Source organism: Castor canadensis, chromosome 8 (assembly GCF_047511655.1).
Source record: "Castor canadensis chromosome 8, mCasCan1.hap1v2, whole genome shotgun sequence".
Lineage (NCBI taxonomy): Eukaryota > Metazoa > Chordata > Mammalia > Rodentia > Castoridae > Castor > Castor canadensis.
The window spans coordinates 26153010-26167021 of NC_133393.1; the positions used below are offsets into that span (position 1 = coordinate 26153010).

The window sequence follows — 14012 nt, forward strand, 5'->3', positions numbered from 1 at the left end:
AGTATGTTAACATTGAGTCACTCTGGAGCCCTTTTTGCCTTTAGTTTATCTTTCAGGAAGGTCTCCAGCTTCTGCCAGGGACAGCCCTAGACTTCAATCCTACTACCTCTACCTTCTGGGATAACAACCTCCATGCCTGGCTTGTTGTTTGAGATAGGAACTCCTTAAAATGTTTTTCTTGGGCAGACCTTGAACCTCAATACTCCTATATGTGTCTCCCACATAGCTGGGATTACAGATTTGGACCCCAGCAGGTTTTTATAAACTCTATTTTTGGAAATTATAAACCTCTGGAACTAACACACACTATCAGCTCTCTTTTAAGAGCACAGCCCTTGAAACTTAGAGGCATTTTGGATAAGGGTACAACACCAGTGGACAGATAATCCAAGGATAACAAAGATAGCTTTAAAAGAGTAAAACATCTTTGCATCACTAGTCCCCTTTTTTTATATCTAAACCCCCCACCCCACACTGAAGCTGGCAGTAATATTCCATGAATTTGAAAGTCTCCAGTGGGGTTCATCTGAGTACTTCCCTTCTCTGCTGGTTTGCCCAAGTTGTAATACCAAATTTTCTTTGAAAAGATTTTTTTTATAGTTTTTAAAATCACAAATGTTTTCATTCATACTCTGTAGAAGAAAGTTCACCTGCTATGGAATAGAAAACCTGAGATAAAATCTCAGCTCTCTCAATTATCAGCAGGAGCAAGATGTGGTCTCTAAACGAGTGGTTTTCAATGTGTAGCAGCATCACCTCTCCTAGGAATTCCCTTAAACTGTAAAATCTCAGGTCCACCATGGACCTGTTTGAAATGGTGTCTCTCCTGGGGCTCATGAATGTGTGTTTTAACAAACCCTCTAGGTGATTCTGAAATATACTGAGTTTCCTGGACAGAGATCATTTACAGGTGAGGCTTATATGAAATAGTCAAAAGAAACCTGTAAGTAAGGAAATGCCTTCAGGGACTGGGGAAACATGAGATAATAGGGAATGCTGGGGAAAATAGCCACCTCTAAAGGCACTTAAAGTGTCATTCTTGGTTAAATCACTATACCAATCAAACTCAACCTCCAGGAGCCAGAAGTTTAGGAGGAGTAAAAATTCATACAAATGTTAAGCTGCTTTGATTTGACCTTAAGACAAACAGAAATGCCTGGAAGCTGTATTTCTGAAAGTCTTTGGCTTCCAAAGCTTGCTGTAATTAGGGTAATCATGTAATTTACCATCCAAACTGGGTATATTTGAGAATAAAAGGAATGCTATTGGTATTTACACCAGGACAAAGGTGAAGCCCAGGACTGTCCCAGGGAAAGCAGAATGTAAAATCACCCTGGCTATAGTTATAAAGTCATTCACTATCCCTGCTTGACCTAAGATTGAGACCAGATAAAAATTAATCAACTGTGCTTCTTGGTGGAAATACATGGCAGATGTTGAAGAGAAGGTGGAGAGGGTAGAAGATATAAACCAGACAGATGGGAAGAGTTGTCTTCTCTCCTGAGACAAGAGGGAAGGAGAAAGGGTTCAGACATGAATGTGCTCTGCTACAGAAGGCATTGAAGTGACAGTGGTGGATATTTTCTTATCAGGACAAAGACCATAGACAATATAACTCAAGGATCAGAGAAGCACCAAGAAGGAGGAAGACACATGCATAAGAGACACAAAAGAATGCATATAGGACAGCAGAGTAGTGAAGACATGTGGTAGAAAACTCCCAGCAAAGTACTGAATGCTACAAGTGCTGTGGGGAAGTAAAATATCCACCAGAGTCAAGAATCTCTTGGGAAGTGCCAGTCAGGCCCTCCACTCCCTACCTGAAGCTGACAGGAAGTCCTCCTTGAGTGGATTTGGCACCCTGCTCCTTTTGACTTTAGTCATCTGTCTTATAAAAATATCTTTAATTAATCCAACGTTCAGGATACTTTACTGCATTTTATAAGCAACATACATACATTCATCATATCCATTTGTTCTCAAGGTAGTGAGATAGGAGTGCCTCTCTCAGACCGGATCCTCACCTTTCTTTTTTTGCCTCTCTTTATGTCATTCTATACATTTGAATTTTTACTCTTTTCTATCATTCATTTGCTTTTTCTCTCTCTTCATTTCTACCCTCCATGACCCTCTAATTGGTAGAATCTCTGACCTCCACCTTCTCTGTTTCCTTCTCTTTCTCAAGAACCAGTGTCCACCTAAGACCTGGAGACATTCAATTCTGGAAACAGCCCTGCTGCTCAGTCATGGCCAGCCAGCAGCTCACTAGCACACGGCAAGAAGAGCTGGTGTGCCCCATATGCACAGACATTTTGAAAGAGCCTGTCACCATTGACAGTGGACACAATTTCTGCCTCACATGCATCTCTCAGATTGGGGAAGCATCAGACAGTTTTCTCAAATGTCCCCTCTGCCAGAATTCTGTGAAGAGGACCACATTCAGATACTACTGGCTGTTGGCAAGTCTGGTGGAGAAAATACAAACTGTTGATCCTACTGAGATCCAACCAGAAGTGGAAGAGAGGAAATGTCAGAGGCATGGGGAAAGGTTCAATTACTTCTGTGAGCAAGATTGGGAGTTCCTCTGTGTGTTGTGTCATCACTCCAAGGACCACAAAACCCATAATGCTAGGTTCATTGAAGAAACTGCCCAGAAATATCAGATAGGCATTTGGGCCTCCTCTCTGCATGCCTCTACCCCCTTCCCCCGTCAGAGGAGTTCAGTGGGGATTTTAAGAACTGTCACATGCTCTAGTTGGTTGAGGCCCACTGGCCCTCCTCTTGCACTTGAGTGAGCAGTTCAGAGTCGGGCACAGTGGGTTCAGAGCTGAGTCTGGCAAATGCTGCAATGAGGAAAGAGGGAGAATGGCCAGAATTCATATTTTGGGCTCAGGTCCAGATTTCTGAGTTTATAGATGACTTCCAAGAAAACATTTTACCTACCTGAACCAGACACCACCACCATGCTAAGGATGAAGCCCAGGGCCTGGAATATGCTTGCCAGGCAAATGCTCTACATCTGAGCTGTATCCCCAGGCCTGATCCTCACCTTTCTTTTTTTCTTTGTGTTTTGTTTCTGTTTTTATGATTCTCACCTTTCAAATGGGGCAAACAGAACTGGGAGTGTAACTCAGTGGTGAAGAACATGCTTGACTACCATGTGTGATGCCCTGGGATCCATCTTCAGCATGGGGAGGTGGAGGGAAGCAAGAAATTGGGGTGAATAAAGCCCATCTCTTATACTTGTTACTGGGACAGATGAGATCAAGTTTGTGGGAGTCATTTAATAATCCCAAAGTACCATCCAAATATTTATCATAATTAGTCATACATAACGACATTCTTCTTTTAAGTCACTAAAGTTCCAGATTTCTCCATTCCTATCACCCCATCCTTGTCCCAAGTGTGAGAAAGAACAGGGAGATCTATTACATAATTACACCAGTCCCCACCCCTTCAGAGAGTCTCCACTGCTCCCATGAGAGATAAGAAGAGTTTTATGAGGCAGAGAGAACTCCAGGCACAGCTAACCAAAAGGCTCACCACAGAAGCAGATTCAGTCACATGTGCAGATCTTGCTGCAAAAGGAAAAGGAAATTGTACAAGAAAAGACAAGAGGGGAACAGAAGATTGATGACTTTTTGGTAAGAGAAGTGGTCCCAGAAGCAGAAGCATCTCTGCTTACACTCCTAGAATCCCTTATCACACTGACCCTCTGAAAAAGACCCAGTGACCAAGAAAATGGTTCAGAGTAGGACCCTTTGCAGGAGGAACAGTCTAGGGTCAGAGATGGACCTAGAAGGTGCCATCAAAGTTAGTTGTATTCACACCCTGGCTGCACTGCTGCACTTGACCTGCTTGGGCTGCAGCACCTCCTCCCCCTCCCCCTCCCCCCAACTTGGGTTAGCAGAGCAGGAGGGCAGATTTTCTCCTCCACCTGCCCACAGGTGGTATATGGAAAACCCACACTGACCTAAGAATGAGAAATACGGGCTTTAAAACTATGTTCTGCCTTCCCAAATCCTAACTGGAGACTGATTGTCCAGGTAGAAAAGAAAGACTGTAATGAGACCCAACACCTTTACCTATTTTTTTTTTTGATGTATCCAAAGTGTATCTATGTGAAAGTAGATTATAAACTGATAAGCCTTCTGGAAATATGAGTTTTTGACACTGAGGTCCTTGAAGGCAAAAGCGATAAAACATAATGTAACCTAAAACTGAAAACATAGGAAATGCTTTTAAAGTTCATTCTTACCTCTGTTTTTCTGCTGCCACAGCACGCTATTCTGCACTGGTTCTCACTATAAACTTTATACACTTAAAGTTGAATAGTGGCTAGAAGGACCCTCTCTTCTCTGCATCCTTTTCCCTTGACCCAGGCCCACATGGAGTTTGAGAGAAGAAGGATCCTCATGGAATTCAAGCACCTGTGACAGGAACTAGAGGAGGAGGAGAATTTCCTCCTGTCCAGGCTCTGCTGGCTGGGGCATGAGGTTGCCAAGGGTAGGAAATTCTACACCACTTCCACTGAGGTGCAGCTGAACTCTCTCAGGAAGCTCATTGATTCCCTGAAGGCCGCACAGCAAATGCCACCCAGAGAGGTGCTGAGGATGAGACCTTTGGAGGTAGAACTGCAAACCGGAAGCAGCCCATTCCTAGGTTCAGGCCAGAGCATGGACCACCTGGGAGATTACCTGAGATTGCCCAAAGCATACACTACCCCAATTGTGTCCAACTCTGTCCCACAGAAATATGTGAACCACACTACAATTTAGAGTTACAATGTGGGCCACATGTCATTTGGAAATATAATGTGAGCCACATATGGAATTTAGAAATATATTTTAAGTAACATAAGTGATTTAACTTTTTCCTAGTGTCAACATTAAAAAGATAAAATATATAAAATAAAATTTAAAAAACCATTTAACCCAGTATGCCCAAAATGTTATCACTTCGGCCTCTAGTCAACGTTTTTTTTTTTTTTTTGATGGTTCTAGCTTTTGAACTCAGGGTCTCATGCTTGCTAGGCAGGCAACCTATCACAACACACACTCTGCCAACCCTTTTTTGTGTTGGATAGAGAGATAGGGTCTCTCAAACTGTTTGCCTGACTGCTTTCTAACAGCCATTCTCCTGATTTTGGCCTCCTGACTAGCTAGGATTATAGGCATGAGCCACCAGTGCCCAACTAGTTATTTTTCAAATAAGATCTTATCTTTATGTCCCCCCTGGCCTGGACCCCATCCTCCTACTTAAACTTTCCCTTGTAGCTGGGATGACAAGTATGTGCCAACACATACAGTTCTTATTGGTTGGGATGGGTTGCCTTTTTGCTGCTGGAGAGGGCCCTAATGGAGACTCTCCTGATGGTAGGTGTGACCTATCACCAGTGGCTGAATTAACATTTTAAAGTATTAGTGAGATATTTTACACATGTGGGTTTTTTGAGTACTGAGTCTTTGAGCTCTAATATATATTTTGTATGAGCCATGGTTCAAGTGTACAATAGTCACACAATGCACAAAATAAACCAAGAAGCTCCCTCCTGAATTCATCTCTTAATAGCATTACCTCCAGCACCTACTTCTTTTTTTTTTTTCCAAGAAATACCATGCAAGCCATTTCAGCCTTTCCCATGACCCTGCACACAGGACCTTGGTTCAATTTCAGAGATAAAAATTAATCTTCATAATATCATCCTTTCTTCCCCTCTCACTCATTTCATCTTGAGTTCTAACTACTGTCCTGTCCTGTCTACTGGTGTATCAGGGGCTTCTTGAAGGCAGACAGACAGGCTCACCACCCCCCACACACACACAGTGAGAGAGAGAGAGAGACAGAGAGAGAGAGGATCCAGAAGGGTCTGAACCTCCTTCTTGACTCCCATGATCCAGCCATGCACTGAGACTGTACTGATCTTTCTCTTCCAGGACATCAAAGCAATCCTGTGCAGGTATGATGGGCCACCTCAAGTGTATTATGCCTACCATATTCATGAATACAACACTCAACGTACATCCAAACCCACTCCACATACACCCTCACAAATAGCCACACACTTTGCAACCAACTATGGAGACTGCAGTTGGGAAGACAAAGTTGAGCACATGAGCAGGTGGGATGGTTTTTGTAAAAACAAGCTATTTTCTCCAGCTTCCTGACTGTTCACCATGAAGTCATTTTTTGGTGCCTCCCTCATGCCCCCTTGCTCATCTGGGTGGGTCACAGGTCCACTACTCAATCTCCCCACGCCCTTTCCCTTCTTTCTTCTCTGCTTCCATCTACCATCTTTATTTCTACCTCTCCTCAAGTCCCACCTCACTCAGGCCCCATATCCCTAGTCCTGGCCTCCAGACTCCCAGCTCACTAGCTCCTGATTGGCACTAAGCCTACTCGCCCCAGATCTCCATCCCACATGTCCATGCCACTGGCCCTCCATCCCTCACCACCTCATCTATGTCTTTACAGGCACAAAGGATTTCAATTTCTCAACCCAACCCCAGTTCCTGTGGAGTTGAAGAAGAAACTCAGTGAATCAAAATCAAGTCATGCTTCCATCACAGACAGCCTGAAGAAATTCAAAGGTAAGATAAGGGCTTCACCTCCTCCATTCATCTACACTAGGGAATTCTCTCCCCATCACCTCATAGAAAGTGACCTGTAACTATGATGCCAGTGATAATTTCTGGGTCCTTCAAATGCCAGACCCTCTACTGAGCATTTCCAAGCATTAATCTTCTTCCTTCTCATGAAATTCTTCTCTCTGCAGCTATCATGTGGTGCTTATTTGCTTCTCTAATTGTCTTGTGACAGCTATAAGAGGGGACCTTGACTTATTCCCCAAGTGGTCCCCTAGACTTAGTGCAATGGCTGTCAGCAAGTTGGCATTGAGTTGTCTGGGGACCAAAGAAGAGACAGGTGGTGCTTTTCCATGGCCCTCAGGCAGACACTATGTGATGTCCAGCTATTGGGCCTTACTGACTACAGAAGAAGAGAGAAATGATTGAAAGTTGATGACAATAGTGAGGAAATCCTTCTTCTTCCAGTTCAAGGAAACAGAAATTACCAGAACACAAATGGGTGATTTAGGATGTTCAGTAAGATATTTTTCACAAACTTGTCTGAATTTGCATTTAGGAAGCAGGGTTGGCCTTTGTAAGGACTCCCTTGACACAAAGGCTCTGCTGTCTCAGCTGGGAATAAAGACACCTGAATGGAGTCTTCTTTCTAGAAATATGACAGGAGCTCCACACTCCCTCCACACACAAAAACTTCCTGACACCTACAGACAAGTAGGACTAGAGCAGTGCCCAAAAGCCCACCCCTTCCAACAGGACTCTCTAGGCACACATAAGCAGCTATAAGTGGAACTGTATTTTGTATTTCTCAACTTTGGTGTTTGAGCTTTTCTTTTCAGCAGTAACTGCTCAGCTTTGCCCAGCTCTCCCATCCCACTGAGTAAAACTGCAACCAATCCAACAATCTTTTAGTCACTTCAAGTCTAAAATCGTTTGGTTGTTGTTTAGAATTTCAGTGAAGGGACCCTCTGCTCTGCTGTTCCATCCAGCACAGGGTAGATTTGAGAGTGAGTAGGTAGGCATGGTATGTTTTGTTTTTTCCTCTCTCCCTCTCTCTCTCATGCATACAAACACACCCAGAGTCTCCCCTCACCATTCCTAAAACCCAAGGAATGAGGGAATGGAAGGGTGATAAGGAGTCCACTTACAGTAGGCCAATCTCCACCATTTCCTCGGCTGAAGGTTGTTGGAGGATGAATAAGACTGAAAATTCAGGGTTGGAAGTTGAGGTGCCTGACCCCAAAATGCCTGAATACCTAGTAGATAAAGTGCTCCCAAGCATTGTTTCCTGTCACCCTAGGTGTGCCAACCTACCATGTGAGGGTCACTGTGTCTCTCCTAATTGTTTCCCAAAGCTGGTCTATTAGCTGTCAAGAGAGCTGCTCATGATTCTCCCTCTGCCTACCTCCACGGCTGTCAGGGCACAGGACCCACAAGGAATCCCTCATCTAGTGTCCCCACCCTACAGATCTTCACTTAGTCCAGCACCACTAACATAAATAGAGGCCAGGAAGGAACCTTTGTCACGGGCTTCTGAGTTCATCCTCTAATTGTGCAGAGGAGTCTCTTGCCCCTGCACAGAGGTGATGTGGACAGGACAGGACATCCATGTCTGTTTGGGGAGAGAAGGGGGCCATGCTTCTGCTTCAGGAGCATGTTCCTTTCTCCCTCAAGTCCTCTTTCAGGGAGAACAGGGTGGAATTTCCATCCAGTGCCATCCCTGTTCCCAGATGGCTAGCCTCACAGCAGGCATTTTTCTGCAACTAAATGGCTAGACCACAAAGTGTCTTTTGTTTCAGCTTTTTTTTTTTTTTTTCTTAATCAGGTAGTGAGTGACTAGATGTACCAGTCTGGTAGCTATAAGCTCCATGTGCCATCCAGCACTGAGATATAGTTTGAATTCCAATGTGCTTTAAATGTGGATACATTTGGATCCCACAAGACACAGTGAACATAGAGTGTAAAATACAGCAATAAGCTTTTGTGACATAGGATCTTGCTATGTTGCCTTGGGTAGTCTTGATTTTGTCAAATGAACTTTCTACTTTAGCCTCCTTAGTAGCTAGGACTGTGGGTATTTGCCATGTTGCTCAGCTAGCTATATTTTTTTTCTTTTCTTTTTCTTTTAAGCAATACTGGGGGTTTAACTCAAGGCTCCATGCTTACTAGGCAGGCACTCTACCAATCTAGCCATGCCCTGCAGCCCTCTTTTTCTTTCAGTTATTTTTTCAGATAGGGTCTCTCATTTTTCCCCAGAATGTGAACTTCCTATTTATGCCTCCTTGTAAGGCTGGGATCATAGGTCTCACACCACCATGTTGACTGAGATGGAGTCTCACTAACATTTTGGCTCTGTCTGTCCTTGAATGTCTGTCTTCTTGATAACTGCCTACCATGTAGCTAGTAAAAACTTTTTTATATTTTATATGTTGGAATAACAATATTTTAAAATTTTTTATTTAAAATAATAATTAACATTTTTACTAGTTTCTTTTTACTTATTTTGGAAACAGGATCATTTTAAATTCATAATCCATCTTCCTCTACCTCTCAAATGGGCTGGGATTACAGGTGTGATCACCATGCACAGCTCTTTTTATTTATTCATTTACTTTTTGGTGGTACTTAAACTCAGGACTTCACACTTGCTAGGCAGGAGTCTACCATTTCAGCCACTCTGCCAGCACTTTTTTGTCATGGGTATTTTCAAGATTGGGTCACATGAACTATTTGCATGGGTTGGCTCTGAACTGAGATCCTCCTAATCTCTGCCTCCAGAGTAGCTAGGTTTAGAGAACTGACACATGGCTCTTTTTGCTTTTTTAATGTGACTACTAGAAAATTATAAATTAAGAAGTTCACATTTATGAATCCTACTGTACTTCTTCTGGAAAGTCCTGGGGTAGAGAGCCACTGCAGAGAAGCCCAAAGGGCATTTCTCAGTGTTTTGTATCATCTTGGTCCCACTGAAGGAGCAGAACATCAGGGAGAGGCCTGGGCTACCAACAGTGGAGAATATAAGGGAATACAAGAGAAAAGATATGAGAAAATATACAGCTCCCACTTCTCCCAGGTATTTCAAGTCAGTGCCTGACTGTGTGATCCAGGTTTCCTTGCTTCCCCTTTCTGACTTTTCATTTCCTTCCATTTCTTCCCCTAGACAAACTCCAGGCTGATAGGAAGAATGATAAAAGCAGATTCCTCAAAAGCATGAGTGAAAAGGAAAAGAGCTGTAAGTGGGGCTGGTGGCTGCTTTCTGCCATTTGGGGAAGTGAGAAATGCAAAGGGGAAGAATTCTCTCTCTCTGGGAACATGAGGCCCCATATGGGTGAATGACAAGAAAGCCAACTGAGAACAGACTTTATGTAGATGTGTGCTATTACTTTATAATCAAGGAACACACTACAAAGCAACAAGTTCAAAAACATTCCAGAGAAATTTGTAAACTTATTTCTTCATTGATCAGTCAGAGGGGGAAATGGGACAAGGAGGAGGTGGAGCAGCTCAGTCTCTTAGTGACAGCTGAGGGATGGAGACCCTCTGTCATAATAGCCTGTGATGAATGATGTCATTAGGGATGAGACCCTCTGTCATTACAGCCTATGACGATGTCACTAGAAATGGCTCTGTCACCTGATGATAACACTGGAAATACAGTTTCTTAAAAGCCTATTATGTCTGGTCATCCCAATAGCTGGTATTTCAAAATCCTACAACTATCTTCCAAACAATTTAACTTGCAGTGAGGGCCTTGGAGCTCTGGGGGGTGGGGTAACATTTCCCTAGTCATGTGTTGATTGCGTGATAGGAAAAGAATAGAACTCATTTTGCAAAGCCAGGAACTACTTGCTGCATTCCAGAGCCAGAGAGCAGGATTTAGATTTCTATTCTGCAGCATTTCTTCACAAGAGGAGAGTGTTTAACATCCCAGGTCCCAGCATTACAGGCAAGTAGGAAGCCCCTCCAGCCGTCATGGAGAAAACTTCCATACATCCCCATTAGTTAGAAAAAGTCCTCGTGAAAACCACTGACTGCTGTTACAGATAGCAGCAGAATGTTTGTTTTTCTGGTCATCAAGACCAAAATATGTTTTTTCTTTCCAATTCCTAGGGTGCCTGTTGGAGAAAATAATCCAAACTCATCCTCCTCACATAAGAGTCCTGCCTGGCACAATGGCGACTCCCTGCATGGTAGTGGAGGGGACCTCCCAGGGCTGCAGGTAAATGCACTGAACTGACACTGAAGGGAAAGGTGGAGACTAGACTGCAGAAGGAACTTCGTAACATGCAGATCGATCTCTCTGGCTAGAGAGAGTAGAATGAATGATTGTTCTCATTTCCCATCTCAGAGGAAGGGAAAGGAGACAGAGCAGAAAGAGGGATGTGGAGAGACCATAAGAGAGACTGGGGAGAGAGGAGGTTGTGGAACCTATTGTTCTTGAAGACTTCAGGGCCAAAGGTGGCCTGGATAGATATGGGTTGGGGACAGGCATCTCATCGACCTCTCCCAAAGTACTCCTCCTCAGGAAGTACCCAGCCCCATGACTGGCCCACCTCTTTCTTGGTTTAGCCTTGTTCCTGCTGCTGGATCCAGAGCTCAGCAGCACTTTCTGGCCATGGAGGATTGTTGCTGACTTGTGCCACTGACCTCTCAATTCTCTTTTCCTTCTCCCTCAACCGCAATGGAACAACTAAACTCCCCAATCCATTCCACCACCTATTTGGGGCCCATTTGCTGGATAGCCGCCCCTTCAGCTCTCCACCTGGCACAAAGCAGAGTCTCTGACATTGAGGTCCCCCGAGACCAAACCAGCTCTGAGGACGCAGGGGGGCACTGAAGACCTCCATCCAGGCAGCACTGAGTGAGTGAGTGGCTGAAGGTGGGCAGGGCCTCCATTAAGTAGAGTCGGGCAGAGCAAGTGGAGCAGAGGGGAGAGGCCTGGTACCAACAGTGGAGATGGAGTACTGGTATTGAAGATTTGAGTAGACACGATTACATTCTTGAGCAAAATGAAAGAAAGACATCCTAGAACAAGTGGCTCTCCCCTCACTCCATCCCACATGCATGGTTTCTCCTTATTATTTTGGCTGAGTGCCCCCTATGAACAAAAGAAGTCCCTACAACTGTCTTGCTCTGGTTCCAAGTCCCCTATCCCCATATTTTTAAAACAACCATTAAACAGCTCAGCTGTGCATGGGGGGCAGATATGAATAAGGCTTGCCTGCAATATGGCTCCAATCCATCCCATGAACCTGACCTCTGTAGCACTTCCCCATATCCTCCATCTCTCCCAACCCTCACAGCCATCAGGGAAAAGTAATATCGCAGCAAAGACTGAGATTACATAAGTCAGAGGATAGAATGAGGCCCTGTTTCTAAATCTTTACCAAGACAGAAACCATTACTATTCAAACCTTTGTGGAGGTGGACAGGGACCATTTCAACCCTGATAAATTGTGACTTAATATCTGAATCCTAATAAAAGTGGGGGTGAGAGGTTCTGAATATTTCTCCTTCTGTATTTCAACCCACCCCTCTTTCTTGTGTTACTTGAGCTAAGAATGTCTGAGCCTCTACTCTTGTTTTCCATATGGGAATCAAAAGACTGCTGAGAAAGGGAAAAAGAGATGGTCTCATTTTTTTTTAATGACACCATCACAACCAGTGGGGAGCTCCTCTGCACCCACAGGACAGCACATAGTGAAACTAGGGATTAATTTTAAAGAGCGGACAGGGCCTAGGACTTCTCTGGAGACTTGAGCTGTGATTGGGAAGAGAAAGCCTCCCCAGATGCATCAGAGAAAGCTCCAAAGTAGGGCTGGGTGGCTTCACTAAAGGCTGTACCTCTTTCTTTTCTTTAAATTCCCACAGCTGCTGTGACCCTGGACGCGGCGGCCTCGGCCAACCCAGACATCACCCTTTCTCAAGATCTAAAGACAGTGACGCTGGACCATGTCCCTCCAGGTCGTTTTAGCGAGCCCGCTGACCCCAGGCGCTTCTACCCCTTTCTGCTGCGTGCTGGGTTTACCTGGCCTTTCCTCAGGGCGTGGCCTGTGTGGTGGGCGTGGCCTCGGAGCTCGTCCCCAGGCTGGGCTATCTGCATTGGAATCCTTATCAGGCTTCTGGGCACTGCGCATTCTCTGGCTTCACGTGTCAAACCCTCACTGAGAGAAACACCCGGGAGAATCTGCTCTTCTATCCAAGGAAAGTGGGCGTCTACGTGGATCACGACTGCGGGAAGGTCGTCTTCTACAATGCCACCACCAGCAATCACATTTACACCGTCTATGCCTCCTTCCCTGGGCAGATCTTTCCCTTTTTCCTGCTCCTGTTGCCTGGCACTCAGATCACTCTGAGTCCCTAAGGTTGTTCCCTTGTGCTGCATTGGTAGGATTGAAGCTAGGCTTCCTGATGCTGATTTTAAACTTTGTCTTCCCTTCAGTATGCCAAGTCCAAAGAAAGACTCAAGTGCCCAAAAAGACTGTGCACAAGGTTATTCACTGCAACACTGTAACAAGACAAGAAGCAACTCAACATCCATCAGGGGACTGGACAGCTGACCCAAGGTGGCTCCTTTCTCCTCCAGCTCATTTTCTGCAGCTCTGTGACTTTGAATTGACCTTGGTACTACTGGACCACATCCTTTCCTGAGAGCTGAAAACCATGACTCTATGTCTCTTCAGAATCAGCCAGGCTCGATCCAACACCATTTTGCACATGAGGACTATATATTATTATAGAATGGCCTCCAAGGTTTGATGAAAAAGTAAGGTGGGAAACCATGCACACGTTTTGCTACATTCACCTAAGAACAAGAGGAATATGGTCTTGCAGAGTGACTCAAGAGGGACAGCACTCCAGTACCAGGGCCCGAGTTCAAGCCACAGTACAAGGAAAAATATATATGTATACATACTTTTTTGTTTATACTTCTCTTTTAAGTAGAAGAATAAACCAAACCTAATAAAAAGTTTCCTACAGGGGAGGTAAACTAGGTGGAAATAATTCTTTTCTGAATGTATCTTGTATATTTGACTTTGATCCCATGTAAATATTTTGTATTGTTATAATTAAATGAGACAAAATGAATCTGTCTGTATAGTTGGTGCTTACAAACCAGAAAGAAGTTATTTTAAACAACTTCAGCCAGGCCTGTGGTGTGGGTCTATAGTCCAGTCACTCAGGAGAATGAGGCAGAAGGATTACTTGAGCACAAAAGTTTGAGACTATCCAGGGAAACACAGTAAGACCCCATCACAAAGGAAAAAAAAGAACTTTGAAATGCAGAGATTTGACTTTATGTCAGCAGAATGTATCCTAATGACAAAATAATCACAATAAATCTTAACTTCTCAGTTATATCAGTAATAATAGCATTAGTGTTGGTATTCTGAACCTATTAACTCTGTGTATATTCACATACTAGGA

General features: G+C 44.1%; 1 pseudogene; it reads left to right on the forward strand.

Moving 5' to 3' along the window:
• Window positions 1–2246: 2246 nt before the first annotated feature.
• Window positions 2247–12948, forward strand: LOC109698548 (E3 ubiquitin-protein ligase TRIM31-like; annotated as a pseudogene).
• The last annotated feature ends 1064 nt before the right edge of the window (window positions 12949–14012 follow it).